The following is an 18,292-nucleotide window of genomic DNA, read 5'->3' on the forward strand; positions in this document are numbered from 1 at the left end:
CTAAGAATGGGCGGCCTATGAAAGAATTAGTACTTTCATTAAGTACACTAAACCGGCTAATTGGGAATAGACAAACTGTAAAAAGCCCTCTGAGAAAGCCCCTCTCTAACCTTTGTTAGTAAGCTTTTCTGTAGCCTGCCTGTTGATGTATTTTCGGTTTGAACAGTGCACAACATGAAGAGACGGAACACTGGCGGCTTGTCACAATGCCCCCCGATGACATCACAATAGCGCTGCTGCCTAGAAAACAAGCTGCGCAGAAGAAGTTGTTCTTTGGGTGGGAGGGTGGGCTAGTGGAAGGAGGGGGCAATCTCTTTTTTTCCCGGGTGGTAGGGGGATGACAGGAGAAGGGAAGCGGGTGGTGAGAAAGGTACAGAGGGCAGGGTTTGGGGGCTGGGAAGGAAAGGGAAAAGATTAGGGTTTGGGGATGATGAAAGGGCTTTCTACGGGTAAGGATGGCAAAGGGTGGCAGTGACGGAAAGTCAGGCAACCTGTCCTGTCCGTCTTTTTGTATCGTGAATTGGAAAGACTGCAAGGGGGAGGGGAGTTGCTTGCGCCCTAAAGGAGGAGTTATTCAGATTCATTGCAGTGGGCGGCGGCTGCAAAACGCACCATTCTTCTTGTTTTTGCTCTGCAAAGCAGCCTTTTCAAGGGTTGGCTTGGGTGACAAAATGTCTTGTGTAGGCGTGGGTTTGTCTCCCTCTCGCTCTCTCTCCCTAAGATGTGTCCGGCATAGGCCAGGGTGCCACTCGAGGCCCAAACCAATTCTGGTTATCGCTTCTCGGCCTTTTGGCTAAGATCAAGTGTAGTATCTGTTCTTATCAGTTTAATATCTGATACGTCCCCTATCTGGGGACCATATATTAAATGGATTTTTAGAACAGGGAGATGGAAAAAGAGCTTGCTCTGTCCACTCCACGCATTGACCTGGTATTGCAGTACCTCCAGGAACGGTGCACCCCTTCTTAACCCAGTTTCCAAAAGCAGAACTCGATTCACCTGATTCATATTAGCCCGATTAGCGAATTGAAATGAATTTTTATCTAACACACTTTTTACTTGCTTTATTCATCCAAATAGCAAACTCATCACCACTCAACTTCACCAACTCTGCTATGTCCCGTGCAGTATCTTGTTGTCAGTCTAATCTAGATCATGTGTAATTGAATGGAATAGATCCCTTTTGGACAAAGTGGAGTCAGATGCTGCAGTGACCACAGGTGTGAGAGGATCTACAATTGGCATCTGGTGTTATCTCTCTGCTTCCACTCCAAATAAAGTTACCTGTTGTTACCTGAACGTCAAATACTAAGAATGGGCGGCCTATGAAAGAATTAGTACTTTCATTAAGTATACTAAACCGGCTAATTGGGAATAGACAAACTGTAAAAAGCCCTCTGAGAAAGCCCCTCTCTAACCTTTGTTAGTAAGCTTTTCTGTAGCCTGCCTGTTGATGTATTTTCGGTTTGAACAGTGCACAACATGAAGAGACGGAACACTGGCGGCTTGTCACAATGCCCCCCGATGACATCACAATAGCGCTGCTGCCTAGAAAACAAGCTGCGCAGAAGAAGTTGTTCTTTGGGTGGGAGGGTGGGCTAGTGGAAGGAGGGGGCAATCTCTTTTTTTCCCGGGTGGTAGGGGGATGACAGGAGAAGGGAAGCGGGTGGTGAGAAAGGTACAGAGGGCAGGGTTTGGGGGCTGGGAAGGAAAGGGAAAAGATTAGGGTTTGGGGATGATGAAAGGGCTTTCTACGGGTAAGGATGGCAAAGGGTGGCAGTGACGGAAAGTCAGGCAACCTGTCCTGTCCGTCTTTTTGTATCGTGAATTGGAAAGACTGCAAGGGGGAGGGGAGTTGCTTGCGCCCTAAAGGAGGAGTTATTCAGATTCATTGCAGTGGGCGGCGGCTGCAAAACGCACCATTCTTCTTGTTTTTGCTCTGCAAAGCAGCCTTTTCAAGGGTTGGCTTGGGTGACAAAATGTCTTGTGTAGGCGTGGGTTTGTCTCCCTCTCGCTCTCTCTCCCTAAGATGTGTCCGGCATAGGCCAGGGTGCCACTCGAGGCCCAAACCAATTCTGGTTATCGCTTCTCGGCCTTTTGGCTAAGATCAAGTGTAGTATCTGTTCTTATCAGTTTAATATCTGATACGTCCCCTATCTGGGGACCATATATTAAATGGATTTTTAGAACAGGGAGATGGAAAAAGAGCTTGCTCTGTCCACTCCACGCATTGACCTGGTATTGCAGTACCTCCAGGAACGGTGCACCCCTTCTTAACCCAGTTTCCAAAAGCAGAACTCGATTCACCTGATTCATATTAGCCCGATTAGCGAATTGAAATGAATTTTTATCTAACACACTTTTTACTTGCTTTATTCATCCAAATAGCAAACTCATCACCACTCAACTTCACCAACTCTGCTATGTCCCGTGCAGTATCTTGTTGTCAGTCTAATCTAGATCATGTGTAATTGAATGGAATAGATCCCTTTTGGACAAAGTGGAGTCAGATGCTGCAGTGACCACAGGTGTGAGAGGATCTACAATTGGCATCTGGTGTTATCTCTCTGCTTCCACTCCAAATAAAGTTACCTGTTGTTACCTGAACGTCAAATACTAAGAATGGGCGGCCTATGAAAGAATTAGTACTTTCATTAAGTATACTAAACCGGCTAATTGGGAATAGACAAACTGTAAAAAGCCCTCTGAGAAAGCCCCTCTCTAACCTTTGTTAGTAAGCTTTTCTGTAGCCTGCCTGTTGATGTATTTTCGGTTTGAACAGTGCACAACATGAAGAGACGGAACACTGGCGGCTTGTCACAATGCCCCCCGATGACATCACAATAGCGCTGCTGCCTAGAAAACAAGCTGCGCAGAAGAAGTTGTTCTTTGGGTGGGAGGGTGGGCTAGTGGAAGGAGGGGGCAATCTCTTTTTTTCCCGGGTGGTAGGGGGATGACAGGAGAAGGGAAGCGGGTGGTGAGAAAGGTACAGAGGGCAGGGTTTGGGGGCTGGGAAGGAAAGGGAAAAGATTAGGGTTTGGGGATGATGAAAGGGCTTTCTACGGGTAAGGATGGCAAAGGGTGGCAGTGACGGAAAGTCAGGCAACCTGTCCTGTCCGTCTTTTTGTATCGTGAATTGGAAAGACTGCAAGGGGGAGGGGAGTTGCTTGCGCCCTAAAGGAGGAGTTATTCAGATTCATTGCAGTGGGCGGCGGCTGCAAAACGCACCATTCTTCTTGTTTTTGCTCTGCAAAGCAGCCTTTTCAAGGGTTGGCTTGGGTGACAAAATGTCTTGTGTAGGCGTGGGTTTGTCTCCCTCTCGCTCTCTCTCCCTAAGATGTGTCCGGCATAGGCCAGGGTGCCACTCGAGGCCCAAACCAATTCTGGTTATCGCTTCTCGGCCTTTTGGCTAAGATCAAGTGTAGTATCTGTTCTTATCAGTTTAATATCTGATACGTCCCCTATCTGGGGACCATATATTAAATGGATTTTTAGAACAGGGAGATGGAAAAAGAGCTTGCTCTGTCCACTCCACGCATTGACCTGGTATTGCAGTACCTCCAGGAACGGTGCACCCCTTCTTAACCCAGTTTCCAAAAGCAGAACTCGATTCACCTGATTCATATTAGCCCGATTAGCGAATTGAAATGAATTTTTATCTAACACACTTTTTACTTGCTTTATTCATCCAAATAGCAAACTCATCACCACTCAACTTCACCAACTCTGCTATGTCCCGTGCAGTATCTTGTTGTCAGTCTAATCTAGATCATGTGTAATTGAATGGAATAGATCCCTTTTGGACAAAGTGGAGTCAGATGCTGCAGTGACCACAGGTGTGAGAGGATCTACAATTGGCATCTGGTGTTATCTCTCTGCTTCCACTCCAAATAAAGTTACCTGTTGTTACCTGAACGTCAAATACTAAGAATGGGCGGCCTATGAAAGAATTAGTACTTTCATTAAGTATACTAAACCGGCTAATTGGGAATAGACAAACTGTAAAAAGCCCTCTGAGAAAGCCCCTCTCTAACCTTTGTTAGTAAGCTTTTCTGTAGCCTGCCTGTTGATGTATTTTCGGTTTGAACAGTGCACAACATGAAGAGACGGAACACTGGCGGCTTGTCACAATGCCCCCCGATGACATCACAATAGCGCTGCTGCCTAGAAAACAAGCTGCGCAGAAGAAGTTGTTCTTTGGGTGGGAGGGTGGGCTAGTGGAAGGAGGGGGCAATCTCTTTTTTTCCCGGGTGGTAGGGGGATGACAGGAGAAGGGAAGCGGGTGGTGAGAAAGGTACAGAGGGCAGGGTTTGGGGGCTGGGAAGGAAAGGGAAAAGATTAGGGTTTGGGGATGATGAAAGGGCTTTCTACGGGTAAGGATGGCAAAGGGTGGCAGTGACGGAAAGTCAGGCAACCTGTCCTGTCCGTCTTTTTGTATCGTGAATTGGAAAGACTGCAAGGGGGAGGGGAGTTGCTTGCGCCCTAAAGGAGGAGTTATTCAGATTCATTGCAGTGGGCGGCGGCTGCAAAACGCACCATTCTTCTTGTTTTTGCTCTGCAAAGCAGCCTTTTCAAGGGTTGGCTTGGGTGACAAAATGTCTTGTGTAGGCGTGGGTTTGTCTCCCTCTCGCTCTCTCTCCCTAAGATGTGTCCGGCATAGGCCAGGGTGCCACTCGAGGCCCAAACCAATTCTGGTTATCGCTTCTCGGCCTTTTGGCTAAGATCAAGTGTAGTATCTGTTCTTATCAGTTTAATATCTGATACGTCCCCTATCTGGGGACCATATATTAAATGGATTTTTAGAACAGGGAGATGGAAAAAGAGCTTGCTCTGTCCACTCCACGCATTGACCTGGTATTGCAGTACCTCCAGGAACGGTGCACCCCTTCTTAACCCAGTTTCCAAAAGCAGAACTCGATTCACCTGATTCATATTAGCCCGATTAGCGAATTGAAATGAATTTTTATCTAACACACTTTTTACTTGCTTTATTCATCCAAATAGCAAACTCATCACCACTCAACTTCACCAACTCTGCTATGTCCCGTGCAGTATCTTGTTGTCAGTCTAATCTAGATCATGTGTAATTGAATGGAATAGATCCCTTTTGGACAAAGTGGAGTCAGATGCTGCAGTGACCACAGGTGTGAGAGGATCTACAATTGGCATCTGGTGTTATCTCTCTGCTTCCACTCCAAATAAAGTTACCTGTTGTTACCTGAACGTCAAATACTAAGAATGGGCGGCCTATGAAAGAATTAGTACTTTCATTAAGTATACTAAACCGGCTAATTGGGAATAGACAAACTGTAAAAAGCCCTCTGAGAAAGCCCCTCTCTAACCTTTGTTAGTAAGCTTTTCTGTAGCCTGCCTGTTGATGTATTTTCGGTTTGAACAGTGCACAACATGAAGAGACGGAACACTGGCGGCTTGTCACAATGCCCCCCGATGACATCACAATAGCGCTGCTGCCTAGAAAACAAGCTGCGCAGAAGAAGTTGTTCTTTGGGTGGGAGGGTGGGCTAGTGGAAGGAGGGGGCAATCTCTTTTTTTCCCGGGTGGTAGGGGGATGACAGGAGAAGGGAAGCGGGTGGTGAGAAAGGTACAGAGGGCAGGGTTTGGAGGCTGGGAAGGAAAGTGAAAAGATTAGGGTTTGGGGATGATGAAAGGGCTTTCTACGGGTAAGGATGGCAAAGGGTGGCAGTGACGGAAAGTCAGGCAACCTGTCCTGTCCGTCTTTTTGTATCGTGAATTGGAAAGACTGCAAGGGGGAGGGGAGTTGCTTGCGCCCTAAAGGAGGAGTTATTCAGATTCATTGCAGTGGGCGGCGGCTGCAAAACGCACCATTCTTCTTGTTTTTGCTCTGCAAAGCAGCCTTTTCAAGGGTTGGCTTGGGTGACAAAATGTCTTGTGTAGGCGTGGGTTTGTCTCCCTCTCGCTCTCTCTCCCTAAGATGTGTCCGGCATAGGCCAGGGTGCCACTCGAGGCCCAAACCAATTCTGGTTATCGCTTCTCGGCCTTTTGGCTAAGATCAAGTGTAGTATCTGTTCTTATCAGTTTAATATCTGATACGTCCCCTATCTGGGGACCATATATTAAATGGATTTTTAGAACAGGGAGATGGAAAAAGAGCTTGCTCTGTCCACTCCACGCATTGACCTGGTATTGCAGTACCTCCAGGAACGGTGCACCCCTTCTTAACCCAGTTTCCAAAAGCAGAACTCGATTCACCTGATTCATATTAGCCCGATTAGCGAATTGAAATGAATTTTTATCTAACACACTTTTTACTTGCTTTATTCATCCAAATAGCAAACTCATCACCACTCAACTTCACCAACTCTGCTATGTCCCGTGCAGTATCTTGTTGTCAGTCTAATCTAGATCATGTGTAATTGAATGGAATAGATCCCTTTTGGACAAAGTGGAGTCAGATGCTGCAGTGACCACAGGTGTGAGAGGATCTACAATTGGCATCTGGTGTTATCTCTCTGCTTCCACTCCAAATAAAGTTACCTGTTGTTACCTGAACGTCAAATACTAAGAATGGGCGGCCTATGAAAGAATTAGTACTTTCATTAAGTATACTAAACCGGCTAATTGGGAATAGACAAACTGTAAAAAGCCCTCTGAGAAAGCCCCTCTCTAACCTTTGTTAGTAAGCTTTTCTGTAGCCTGCCTGTTGATGTATTTTCGGTTTGAACAGTGCACAACATGAAGAGACGGAACACTGGCGGCTTGTCACAATGCCCCCCGATGACATCACAATAGCACTGCTGCCTAGAAAACAAGCTGCGCAGAAGAAGTTGTTCTTTGGGTGGGAGGGTGGGCTAGTGGAAGGAGGGGGCAATCTCTTTTTTTCCCGGGTGGTAGGGGGATGACAGGAGAAGGGAAGCGGGTGGTGAGAAAGGTACAGAGGGCAGGGTTTGGGGGCTGGGAAGGAAAGGGAAAAGATTAGGGTTTGGGGATGATGAAAGGGCTTTCTACGGGTAAGGATGGCAAAGGGTGGCAGTGACGGAAAGTCAGGCAACCTGTCCTGTCCGTCTTTTTGTATCGTGAATTGGAAAGACTGCAAGGGGGAGGGGAGTTGCTTGCGCCCTAAAGGAGGAGTTATTCAGATTCATTGCAGTGGGCGGCGGCTGCAAAACGCACCATTCTTCTTGTTTTTGCTCTGCAAAGCAGCCTTTTCAAGGGTTGGCTTGGGTGACAAAATGTCTTGTGTAGGCGTGGGTTTGTCTCCCTCTCGCTCTCTCTCCCTAAGATGTGTCCGGCATAGGCCAGGGTGCCACTCGAGGCCCAAACCAATTCTGGTTATCGCTTCTCGGCCTTTTGGCTAAGATCAAGTGTAGTATCTGTTCTTATCAGTTTAATATCTGATACGTCCCCTATCTGGGGACCATATATTAAATGGATTTTTAGAACAGGGAGATGGAAAAAGAGCTTGCTCTGTCCACTCCACGCATTGACCTGGTATTGCAGTACCTCCAGGAACGGTGCACCCCTTCTTAACCCAGTTTCCAAAAGCAGAACTCGATTCACCTGATTCATATTAGCCCGATTAGCGAATTGAAATGAATTTTTATCTAACACACTTTTTACTTGCTTTATTCATCCAAATAGCAAACTCATCACCACTCAACTTCACCAACTCTGCTATGTCCCGTGCAGTATCTTGTTGTCAGTCTAATCTAGATCATGTGTAATTGAATGGAATAGATCCCTTTTGGACAAAGTGGAGTCAGATGCTGCAGTGACCACAGGTGTGAGAGGATCTACAATTGGCATCTGGTGTTATCTCTCTGCTTCCACTCCAAATAAAGTTACCTGTTGTTACCTGAACGTCAAATACTAAGAATGGGCGGCCTATGAAAGAATTAGTACTTTCATTAAGTATACTAAACCGGCTAATTGGGAATAGACAAACTGTAAAAAGCCCTCTGAGAAAGCCCCTCTCTAACCTTTGTTAGTAAGCTTTTCTGTAGCCTGCCTGTTGATGTATTTTCGGTTTGAACAGTGCACAACATGAAGAGACGGAACACTGGCGGCTTGTCACAATGCCCCCCGATGACATCACAATAGCACTGCTGCCTAGAAAACAAGCTGCGCAGAAGAAGTTGTTCTTTGGGTGGGAGGGTGGGCTAGTGGAAGGAGGGGGCAATCTCTTTTTTTCCCGGGTGGTAGGGGGATGACAGGAGAAGGGAAGCGGGTGGTGAGAAAGGTACAGAGGGCAGGGTTTGGGGGCTGGGAAGGAAAGGGAAAAGATTAGGGTTTGGGGATGATGAAAGGGCTTTCTACGGGTAAGGATGGCAAAGGGTGGCAGTGACGGAAAGTCAGGCAACCTGTCCTGTCCGTCTTTTTGTATCGTGAATTGGAAAGACTGCAAGGGGGAGGGGAGTTGCTTGCGCCCTAAAGGAGGAGTTATTCAGATTCATTGCAGTGGGCGGCGGCTGCAAAACGCACCATTCTTCTTGTTTTTGCTCTGCAAAGCAGCCTTTTCAAGGGTTGGCTTGGGTGACAAAATGTCTTGTGTAGGCGTGGGTTTGTCTCCCTCTCGCTCTCTCTCCCTAAGATGTGTCCGGCATAGGCCAGGGTGCCACTCGAGGCCCAAACCAATTCTGGTTATCGCTTCTCGGCCTTTTGGCTAAGATCAAGTGTAGTATCTGTTCTTATCAGTTTAATATCTGATACGTCCCCTATCTGGGGACCATATATTAAATGGATTTTTAGAACAGGGAGATGGAAAAAGAGCTTGCTCTGTCCACTCCACGCATTGACCTGGTATTGCAGTACCTCCAGGAACGGTGCACCCCTTCTTAACCCAGTTTCCAAAAGCAGAACTCGATTCACCTGATTCATATTAGCCCGATTAGCGAATTGAAATGAATTTTTATCTAACACACTTTTTACTTGCTTTATTCATCCAAATAGCAAACTCATCACCACTCAACTTCACCAACTCTGCTATGTCCCGTGCAGTATCTTGTTGTCAGTCTAATCTAGATCATGTGTAATTGAATGGAATAGATCCCTTTTGGACAAAGTGGAGTCAGATGCTGCAGTGACCACAGGTGTGAGAGGATCTACAATTGGCATCTGGTGTTATCTCTCTGCTTCCACTCCAAATAAAGTTACCTGTTGTTACCTGAACGTCAAATACTAAGAATGGGCGGCCTATGAAAGAATTAGTACTTTCATTAAGTATACTAAACCGGCTAATTGGGAATAGACAAACTGTAAAAAGCCCTCTGAGAAAGCCCCTCTCTAACCTTTGTTAGTAAGCTTTTCTGTAGCCTGCCTGTTGATGTATTTTCGGTTTGAACAGTGCACAACATGAAGAGACGGAACACTGGCGGCTTGTCACAATGCCCCCCGATGACATCACAATAGCGCTGCTGCCTAGAAAACAAGCTGCGCAGAAGAAGTTGTTCTTTGGGTGGGAGGGTGGGCTAGTGGAAGGAGGGGGCAATCTCTTTTTTTCCCGGGTGGTAGGGGGATGACAGGAGAAGGGAAGCGGGTGGTGAGAAAGGTACAGAGGGCAGGGTTTGGGGGCTGGGAAGGAAAGGGAAAAGATTAGGGTTTGGGGATGATGAAAGGGCTTTCTACGGGTAAGGATGGCAAAGGGTGGCAGTGACGGAAAGTCAGGCAACCTGTCCTGTCCGTCTTTTTGTATCGTGAATTGGAAAGACTGCAAGGGGGAGGGGAGTTGCTTGCGCCCTAAAGGAGGAGTTATTCAGATTCATTGCAGTGGGCGGCGGCTGCAAAACGCACCATTCTTCTTGTTTTTGCTCTGCAAAGCAGCCTTTTCAAGGGTTGGCTTGGGTGACAAAATGTCTTGTGTAGGCGTGGGTTTGTCTCCCTCTCGCTCTCTCTCCCTAAGATGTGTCCGGCATAGGCCAGGGTGCCACTTGAGGCCCAAACCAATTCTGGTTATCGCTTCTCGGCCTTTTGGCTAAGATCAAGTGTAGTATCTGTTCTTATCAGTTTAATATCTGATACGTCCCCTATCTGGGGACCATATATTAAATGGATTTTTAGAACAGGGAGATGGAAAAAGAGCTTGCTCTGTCCACTCCACGCATTGACCTGGTATTGCAGTACCTCCAGGAACGGTGCACCCCTTCTTAACCCAGTTTCCAAAAGCAGAACTCGATTCACCTGATTCATATTAGCCCGATTAGCGAATTGAAATGAATTTTTATCTAACACACTTTTTACTTGCTTTATTCATCCAAATAGCAAACTCATCACCACTCAACTTCACCAACTCTGCTATGTCCCGTGCAGTATCTTGTTGTCAGTCTAATCTAGATCATGTGTAATTGAATGGAATAGATCCCTTTTGGACAAAGTGGAGTCAGATGCTGCAGTGACCACAGGTGTGAGAGGATCTACAATTGGCATCTGGTGTTATCTCTCTGCTTCCACTCCAAATAAAGTTACCTGTTGTTACCTGAACGTCAAATACTAAGAATGGGCGGCCTATGAAAGAATTAGTACTTTCATTAAGTATACTAAACCGGCTAATTGGGAATAGACAAACTGTAAAAAGCCCTCTGAGAAAGCCCCTCTCTAACCTTTGTTAGTAAGCTTTTCTGTAGCCTGCCTGTTGATGTATTTTCGGTTTGAACAGTGCACAACATGAAGAGACGGAACACTGGCGGCTTGTCACAATGCCCCCCGATGACATCACAATAGCGCTGCTGCCTAGAAAACAAGCTGCTCAGAAGAAGTTGTTCTTTGGGTGGGAGGGTGGGCTAGTGGAAGGAGGGGGCAATCTCTTTTTTTCCCGGGTGGTAGGGGGATGACAGGAGAAGGGAAGCGGGTGGTGAGAAAGGTACAGAGGGCAGGGTTTGGGGGCTGGGAAGGAAAGGGAAAAGATTAGGGTTTGGGGATGATGAAAGGGCTTTCTACGGGTAAGGATGGCAAAGGGTGGCAGTGACGGAAAGTCAGGCAACCTGTCCTGTCCGTCTTTTTGTATCGTGAATTGGAAAGACTGCAAGGGGGAGGGGAGTTGCTTGCGCCCTAAAGGAGGAGTTATTCAGATTCATTGCAGTGGGCGGCGGCTGCAAAACGCACCATTCTTCTTGTTTTTGCTCTGCAAAGCAGCCTTTTCAAGGGTTGGCTTGGGTGACAAAATGTCTTGTGTAGGCGTGGGTTTGTCTCCCTCTCGCTCTCTCTCCCTAAGATGTGTCCGGCATAGGCCAGGGTGCCACTCGAGGCCCAAACCAATTCTGGTTATCGCTTCTCGGCCTTTTGGCTAAGATCAAGTGTAGTATCTGTTCTTATCAGTTTAATATCTGATACGTCCCCTATCTGGGGACCATATATTAAATGGATTTTTAGAACAGGGAGATGGAAAAAGAGCTTGCTCTGTCCACTCCACGCATTGACCTGGTATTGCAGTACCTCCAGGAACGGTGCACCCCTTCTTAACCCAGTTTCCAAAAGCAGAACTCGATTCACCTGATTCATATTAGCCCGATTAGCGAATTGAAATGAATTTTTATCTAACACACTTTTTACTTGCTTTATTCATCCAAATAGCAAACTCATCACCACTCAACTTCACCAACTCTGCTATGTCCCGTGCAGTATCTTGTTGTCAGTCTAATCTAGATCATGTGTAATTGAATGGAATAGATCCCTTTTGGACAAAGTGGAGTCAGATGCTGCAGTGACCACAGGTGTGAGAGGATCTACAATTGGCATCTGGTGTTATCTCTCTGCTTCCACTCCAAATAAAGTTACCTGTTGTTACTTGAACGTCAAATACTAAGAATGGGCGGCCTATGAAAGAATTAGTACTTTCATTAAGTATACTAAACCGGCTAATTGGGAATAGACAAACTGTAAAAAGCCCTCTGAGAAAGCCCCTCTCTAACCTTTGTTAGTAAGCTTTTCTGTAGCCTGCCTGTTGATGTATTTTCGGTTTGAACAGTGCACAACATGAAGAGACGGAACACTGGCGGCTTGTCACAATGCCCCCCGATGACATCACAATAGCGCTGCTGCCTAGAAAACAAGCTGCGCAGAAGAAGTTGTTCTTTGGGTGGGAGGGTGGGCTAGTGGAAGGAGGGGGCAATCTCTTTTTTTCCCGGGTGGTAGGGGGATGACAGGAGAAGGGAAGCGGGTGGTGAGAAAGGTACAGAGGGCAGGGTTTGGGGGCTGGGAAGGAAAGGGAAAAGATTAGGGTTTGGGGATGATGAAAGGGCTTTCTACGGGTAAGGATGGCAAAGGGTGGCAGTGACGGAAAGTCAGGCAACCTGTCCTGTCCGTCTTTTTGTATCGTGAATTGGAAAGACTGCAAGGGGGAGGGGAGTTGCTTGCGCCCTAAAGGAGGAGTTATTCAGAGTCATTGCAGTGGGCGGCGGCTGCAAAACGCACCATTCTTCTTGTTTTTGCTCTGCAAAGCAGCCTTTTCAAGGGTTGGCTTGGGTGACAAAATGTCTTGTGTAGGCGTGGGTTTGTCTCCCTCTCGCTCTCTCTCCCTAAGATGTGTCCGGCATAGGCCAGGGTGCCACTCGAGGCCCAAACCAATTCTGGTTATCGCTTCTCGGCCTTTTGGCTAAGATCAAGTGTAGTATCTGTTCTTATCAGTTTAATATCTGATACGTCCCCTATCTGGGGACCATATATTAAATGGATTTTTAGAACAGGGAGATGGAAAAAGAGCTTGCTCTGTCCACTCCACGCATTGACCTGGTATTGCAGTACCTCCAGGAACGGTGCACCCCTTCTTAACCCAGTTTCCAAAAGCAGAACTCGATTCACCTGATTCATATTAGCCCGATTAGCGAATTGAAATGAATTTTTATCTAACACACTTTTTACTTGCTTTATTCATCCAAATAGCAAACTCATCACCACTCAACTTCACCAACTCTGCTATGTCCCGTGCAGTATCTTGTTGTCAGTCTAATCTAGATCATGTGTAATTGAATGGAATAGATCCCTTTTGGACAAAGTGGAGTCAGATGCTGCAGTGACCACAGGTGTGAGAGGATCTACAATTGGCATCTGGTGTTATCTCTCTGCTTCCACTCCAAATAAAGTTACCTGTTGTTACCTGAACGTCAAATACTAAGAATGGGCGGCCTATGAAAGAATTAGTACTTTCATTAAGTATACTAAACCGGCTAATTGGGAATAGACAAACTGTAAAAAGCCCTCTGAGAAAGCCCCTCTCTAACCTTTGTTAGTAAGCTTTTCTGTAGCCTGCCTGTTGATGTATTTTCGGTTTGAACAGTGCACAACATGAAGAGACGGAACACTGGCGGCTTGTCACAATGCCCCCCGATGACATCACAATAGCGCTGCTGCCTAGAAAACAAGCTGCGCAGAAGAAGTTGTTCTTTGGGTGGGAGGGTGGGCTAGTGGAAGGAGGGGGCAATCTCTTTTTTTCCCGGGTGGTAGGGGGATGACAGGAGAAGGGAAGCGGGTGGTGAGAAAGGTACAGAGGGCAGGGTTTGGGGGCTGGGAAGGAAAGGGAAAAGATTAGGGTTTGGGGATGATGAAAGGGCTTTCTACGGGTAAGGATGGCAAAGGGTGGCAGTGACGGAAAGTCAGGCAACCTGTCCTGTCCGTCTTTTTGTATCGTGAATTGGAAAGACTGCAAGGGGGAGGGGAGTTGCTTGCGCCCTAAAGGAGGAGTTATTCAGATTCATTGCAGTGGGCGGCGGCTGCAAAACGCACCATTCTTCTTGTTTTTGCTCTGCAAAGCAGCCTTTTCAAGGGTTGGCTTGGGTGACAAAATGTCTTGTGTAGGCGTGGGTTTGTCTCCCTCTCGCTCTCTCTCCCTAAGATGTGTCCGGCATAGGCCAGGGTGCCACTCGAGGCCCAAACCAATTCTGGTTATCGCTTCTCGGCCTTTTGGCTAAGATCAAGTGTAGTATCTGTTCTTATCAGTTTAATATCTGATACGTCCCCTATCTGGGGACCATATATTAAATGGATTTTTAGAACAGGGAGATGGAAAAAGAGCTTGCTCTGTCCACTCCACGCATTGACCTGGTATTGCAGTACCTCCAGGAACGGTGCACCCCTTCTTAACCCAGTTTCCAAAAGCAGAACTCGATTCACCTGATTCATATTAGCCCGATTAGCGAATTGAAATGAATTTTTATCTAACACACTTTTTACTTGCTTTATTCATCCAAATAGCAAACTCATCACCACTCAACTTCACCAACTCTGCTATGTCCCGTGCAGTATCTTGTTGTCAGTCTAATCTAGATCATGTGTAATTGAATGGAATAGATCCCTTTTGGACAAAGTGGAGTCAGATGCTGCAGTGACCACAGGTGTGAGAGGATCTACAATTGGCATCTGGTGTTATCTCTCTGCTTCCACTCCAAATAAAGTTACCTGTTGTTACCTGAACGTCAAATACTAAGAATGGGCGGCCTATGTAAGAATTAGTACTTTCATTAAGTATACTAAACCGGCTAATTGGGAATAGACAAACTGTAAAAAGCCCTCTGAGAAAGCCCCTCTCTAACCTTTGTTAGTAAGCTTTTCTGTAGCCTGCCTGTTGATGTATTTTCGGTTTGAACAGTGCACAACATGAAGAGACGGAACACTGGCGGCTTGTCACAATGCCCCCCGATGACATCACAATAGCGCTGCTGCCTAGAAAACAAGCTGCGCAGAAGAAGTTGTTCTTTGGGTGGGAGGGTGGGCTAGTGGAAGGAGGGGGCAATCTCTTTTTTTCCCGGGTGGTAGGGGGATGACAGGAGAAGGGAAGCGGGTGGTGAGAAAGGTACAGAGGGCAGGGTTTGGGGGCTGGGAAGGAAAGGGAAAAGATTAGGGTTTGGGGATGATGAAAGGGCTTTCTACGGGTAAGGATGGCAAAGGGTGGCAGTGACGGAAAGTCAGGCAACCTGTCCTGTCCGTCTTTTTGTATCGTGAATTGGAAAGACTGCAAGGGGGAGGGGAGTTGCTTGCGCCCTAAAGGAGGAGTTATTCAGATTCATTGCAGTGGGCGGCGGCTGCAAAACGCACCATTCTTCTTGTTTTTGCTCTGCAAAGCAGCCTTTTCAAGGGTTGGCTTGGGTGACAAAATGTCTTGTGTAGGCGTGGGTTTGTCTCCCTCTCGCTCTCTCTCCCTAAGATGTGTCCGGCATAGGCCAGGGTGCCACTCGAGGCCCAAACCAATTCTGGTTATCGCTTCTCGGCCTTTTGGCTAAGATCAAGTGTAGTATCTGTTCTTATCAGTTTAATATCTGATACGTCCCCTATCTGGGGACCATATATTAAATGGATTTTTAGAACAGGGAGATGGAAAAAGAGCTTGCTCTGTCCACTCCACGCATTGACCTGGTATTGCAGTACCTCCAGGAACGGTGCACCCCTTCTTAACCCAGTTTCCAAAAGCAGAACTCGATTCACCTGATTCATATTAGCCCGATTAGCGAATTGAAATGAATTTTTATCTAACACACTTTTTACTTGCTTTATTCATCCAAATAGCAAACTCATCACCACTCAACTTCACCAACTCTGCTATGTCCCGTGCAGTATCTTGTTGTCAGTCTAATCTAGATCATGTGTAATTGAATGGAATAGATCCCTTTTGGACAAAGTGGAGTCAGATGCTGCAGTGACCACAGGTGTGAGAGGATCTACAATTGGCATCTGGTGTTATCTCTCTGCTTCCACTCCAAATAAAGTTACCTGTTGTTACCTGAACGTCAAATACTAAGAATGGGCGGCCTATGAAAGAATTAGTACTTTCATTAAGTATACTAAACCGGCTAATTGGGAATAGACAAACTGTAAAAAGCCCTCTGAGAAAGCCCCTCTCTAACCTTTGTTAGTAAGCTTTTCTGTAGCCTGCCTGTTGATGTATTTTCGGTTTGAACAGTGCACAACATGAAGAGACGGAACACTGGCGGCTTGTCACAATGCCCCCCGATGACATCACAATAGCGCTGCTGCCTAGAACACAAGCTGCGCAGAAGAAGTTGTTCTTTGGGTGGGAGGGTGGGCTAGTGGAAGGAGGGGGCAATCTCTTTTTTTCCCGGGTGGTAGGGGGATGACAGGAGAAGGGAAGCGGGTGGTGAGAAAGGTACAGAGGGCAGGGTTTGCGGGCTGGGAAGGAAAGGGAAAAGATTAGGGTTTGGGGATGATGAAAGGGCTTTCTACGGGTAAGGATGGCAAAGGGTGGCAGTGACGGAAAGTCAGGCAACCTGTCCTGTCCGTCTTTTTGTATCGTGAATTGGAAAGACTGCAAGGGGGAGGGGAGTTGCTTGCGCCCTAAAGGAGGAGTTATTCAGATTCATTGCAGTGGGCGGCGGCTGCAAAACGCACCATTCTTCTTGTTTTTGCTCTGCAAAGCAGCCTTTTCAAGGGTTGGCTTGGGTGACAAAATGTCTTGTGTAGGCGTGGGTTTGTCTCCCTCTCGCTCTCTCTCCCTAAGATGTGTCCGGCATAGGCCAGGGTGCCACTCGAGGCCCAAACCAATTCTGGTTATCGCTTCTCGGCCTTTTGGCTAAGATCAAGTGTAGTATCTGTTCTTATCAGTTTAATATCTGATACGTCCCCTATCTGGGGACCATATATTAAATGGATTTTTAGAACAGGGAGATGGAAAAAGAGCTTGCTCTGTCCACTCCACGCATTGACCTGGTATTGCAGTACCTCCAGGAACGGTGCACCCCTTCTTAACCCAGTTTCCAAAAGCAGAACTCGATTCACCTGATTCATATTAGCCCGATTAGCGAATTGAAATGAATTTTTATCTAACACACTTTTTACTTGCTTTATTCATCCAAATAGCAAACTCATCACCACTCAACTTCACCAACTCTGCTATGTCCCGTGCAGTATCTTGTTGTCAGTCTAATCTAGATCATGTGTAATTGAATGGAATAGATCCCTTTTGGACAAAGTGGAGTCAGATGCTGCAGTGACCACAGGTGTGAGAGGATCTACAATTGGCATCTGGTGTTATCTCTCTGCTTCCACTCCAAATAAAGTTACCTGTTGTTACCTGAACGTCAAATACTAAGAATGGGCGGCCTATGAAAGAATTAGTACTTTCATTAAGTATACTAAACCGGCTAATTGGGAATAGACAAACTGTAAAAAGCCCTCTGAGAAAGCCCCTCTCTAACCTTTGTTAGTAAGCTTTTCTGTAGCCTGCCTGTTGATGTATTTTCGGTTTGAACAGTGCACAACATGAAGAGACGGAACACTGGCGGCTTGTCACAATGCCCCCCGATGACATCACAATAGCGCTGCTGCCTAGAAAACAAGCTGCGCAGAAGAAGTTGTTCTTTGGGTGGGAGGGTGGGCTAGTGGAAGGAGGGGGCAATCTCTTTTTTTCCCGGGTGGTAGGGGGATGACAGGAGAAGGGAAGCGGGTGGTGAGAAAGGTACAGAGGGCAGGGTTTGGGGGCTGGGAAGGAAAGGGAAAAGATTAGGGTTTGGGGATGATGAAAGGGCTTTCTACGGGTAAGGATGGCAAAGGGTGGCAGTGACGGAAAGTCAGGCAACCTGTCCTGTCCGTCTTTTTGTATCGTGAATTGGAAAGACTGCAAGGGGGAGGGGAGTTGCTTGCGCCCTAAAGGAGGAGTTATTCAGATTCATTGCAGTGGGCGGCGGCTGCAAAACGCACCATTCTTCTTGTTTTTGCTCTGCAAAGCAGCCTTTTCAAGGGTTGGCTTGGGTGACAAAATGTCTTGTGTAGGCGTGGGTTTGTCTCCCTCTCGCTCTCTCTCCCTAAGATGTGTCCGGCATAGGCCAGGGTGCCACTCGAGGCCCAAACCAATTCTGGTTATCGCTTCTCGGCCTTTTGGCTAAGATCAAGTGTAGTATCTGTTCTTATCAGTTTAATATCTGATACGTCCCCTATCTGGGGACCATATATTAAATGGATTTTTAGAACAGGGAGATGGAAAAAGAGCTTGCTCTGTCCACTCCACGCATTGACCTGGTATTGCAGTACCTCCAGGAACGGTGCACCCCTTCTTAACCCAGTTTCCAAAAGCAGAACTCGATTCACCTGATTCATATTAGCCCGATTAGCGAATTGAAATGAATTTTTATCTAACACACTTTTTACTTGCTTTATTCATCCAAATAGCAAACTCATCACCACTCAACTTCACCAACTCTGCTATGTCCCGTGCAGTATCTTGTTGTCAGTCTAATCTAGATCATGTGTAATTGAATGGAATAGATCCCTTTTGGACAAAGTGGAGTCAGATGCTGCAGTGACCACAGGTGTGAGAGGATCTACAATTGGCATCTGGTGTTATCTCTCTGCTTCCACTCCAAATAAAGTTACCTGT

At 46.7% G+C, this 18,292-nt stretch overlaps 14 non-coding genes across 14 annotated transcripts; all 14 read left to right on the forward strand.

Moving 5' to 3' along the window:
* The first annotated feature begins 773 nt into the window (after positions 1-773).
* LOC142286066 (U2 spliceosomal RNA) lies at positions 774-964 on the forward strand. The gene has a single exon (XR_012747287.1). It is a non-coding gene; the product is annotated as a U2 spliceosomal RNA (small nuclear RNA).
* A 1,117-nt stretch (positions 965-2,081) lies between these two features.
* LOC142286067 (U2 spliceosomal RNA) lies at positions 2,082-2,272 on the forward strand. Its single transcript, XR_012747288.1, has one exon. It is a non-coding gene; the product is annotated as a U2 spliceosomal RNA (small nuclear RNA).
* Positions 2,273-3,389: 1,117 nt separating this feature from the next.
* LOC142286068 (U2 spliceosomal RNA) lies at positions 3,390-3,580 on the forward strand. Its single transcript, XR_012747289.1, has one exon. It is a non-coding gene; the product is annotated as a U2 spliceosomal RNA (small nuclear RNA).
* Positions 3,581-4,697: 1,117 nt separating this feature from the next.
* On the forward strand, positions 4,698-4,888 carry LOC142286069 (U2 spliceosomal RNA). The gene has a single exon (XR_012747290.1). It is a non-coding gene; the product is annotated as a U2 spliceosomal RNA (small nuclear RNA).
* A 1,117-nt stretch (positions 4,889-6,005) lies between these two features.
* LOC142286070 (U2 spliceosomal RNA) lies at positions 6,006-6,196 on the forward strand. The gene has a single exon (XR_012747291.1). It is a non-coding gene; the product is annotated as a U2 spliceosomal RNA (small nuclear RNA).
* Positions 6,197-7,313: 1,117 nt separating this feature from the next.
* Positions 7,314-7,504, forward strand: LOC142286072 (U2 spliceosomal RNA). The gene has a single exon (XR_012747293.1). It is a non-coding gene; the product is annotated as a U2 spliceosomal RNA (small nuclear RNA).
* A 1,117-nt stretch (positions 7,505-8,621) lies between these two features.
* On the forward strand, positions 8,622-8,812 carry LOC142286073 (U2 spliceosomal RNA). The gene has a single exon (XR_012747294.1). It is a non-coding gene; the product is annotated as a U2 spliceosomal RNA (small nuclear RNA).
* Positions 8,813-9,929: 1,117 nt separating this feature from the next.
* LOC142286074 (U2 spliceosomal RNA) lies at positions 9,930-10,120 on the forward strand. The gene has a single exon (XR_012747295.1). It is a non-coding gene; the product is annotated as a U2 spliceosomal RNA (small nuclear RNA).
* A 1,117-nt stretch (positions 10,121-11,237) lies between these two features.
* LOC142286075 (U2 spliceosomal RNA) lies at positions 11,238-11,428 on the forward strand. Its single transcript, XR_012747296.1, has one exon. It is a non-coding gene; the product is annotated as a U2 spliceosomal RNA (small nuclear RNA).
* A 1,117-nt stretch (positions 11,429-12,545) lies between these two features.
* LOC142286077 (U2 spliceosomal RNA) lies at positions 12,546-12,736 on the forward strand. Its single transcript, XR_012747297.1, has one exon. It is a non-coding gene; the product is annotated as a U2 spliceosomal RNA (small nuclear RNA).
* Positions 12,737-13,853: 1,117 nt separating this feature from the next.
* Positions 13,854-14,044, forward strand: LOC142286078 (U2 spliceosomal RNA). The gene has a single exon (XR_012747298.1). It is a non-coding gene; the product is annotated as a U2 spliceosomal RNA (small nuclear RNA).
* A 1,117-nt stretch (positions 14,045-15,161) lies between these two features.
* LOC142286079 (U2 spliceosomal RNA) lies at positions 15,162-15,352 on the forward strand. The gene has a single exon (XR_012747299.1). It is a non-coding gene; the product is annotated as a U2 spliceosomal RNA (small nuclear RNA).
* Positions 15,353-16,469: 1,117 nt separating this feature from the next.
* Positions 16,470-16,660, forward strand: LOC142286080 (U2 spliceosomal RNA). The gene has a single exon (XR_012747300.1). It is a non-coding gene; the product is annotated as a U2 spliceosomal RNA (small nuclear RNA).
* A 1,117-nt stretch (positions 16,661-17,777) lies between these two features.
* LOC142286081 (U2 spliceosomal RNA) lies at positions 17,778-17,968 on the forward strand. The gene has a single exon (XR_012747301.1). It is a non-coding gene; the product is annotated as a U2 spliceosomal RNA (small nuclear RNA).
* The last annotated feature ends 324 nt before the right edge of the window (positions 17,969-18,292 follow it).

The sequence above is a fragment of the Anomaloglossus baeobatrachus genome, unplaced genomic scaffold, assembly GCF_048569485.1.
Source record: "Anomaloglossus baeobatrachus isolate aAnoBae1 unplaced genomic scaffold, aAnoBae1.hap1 Scaffold_645, whole genome shotgun sequence".
NCBI lineage: Eukaryota > Metazoa > Chordata > Amphibia > Anura > Aromobatidae > Anomaloglossus > Anomaloglossus baeobatrachus.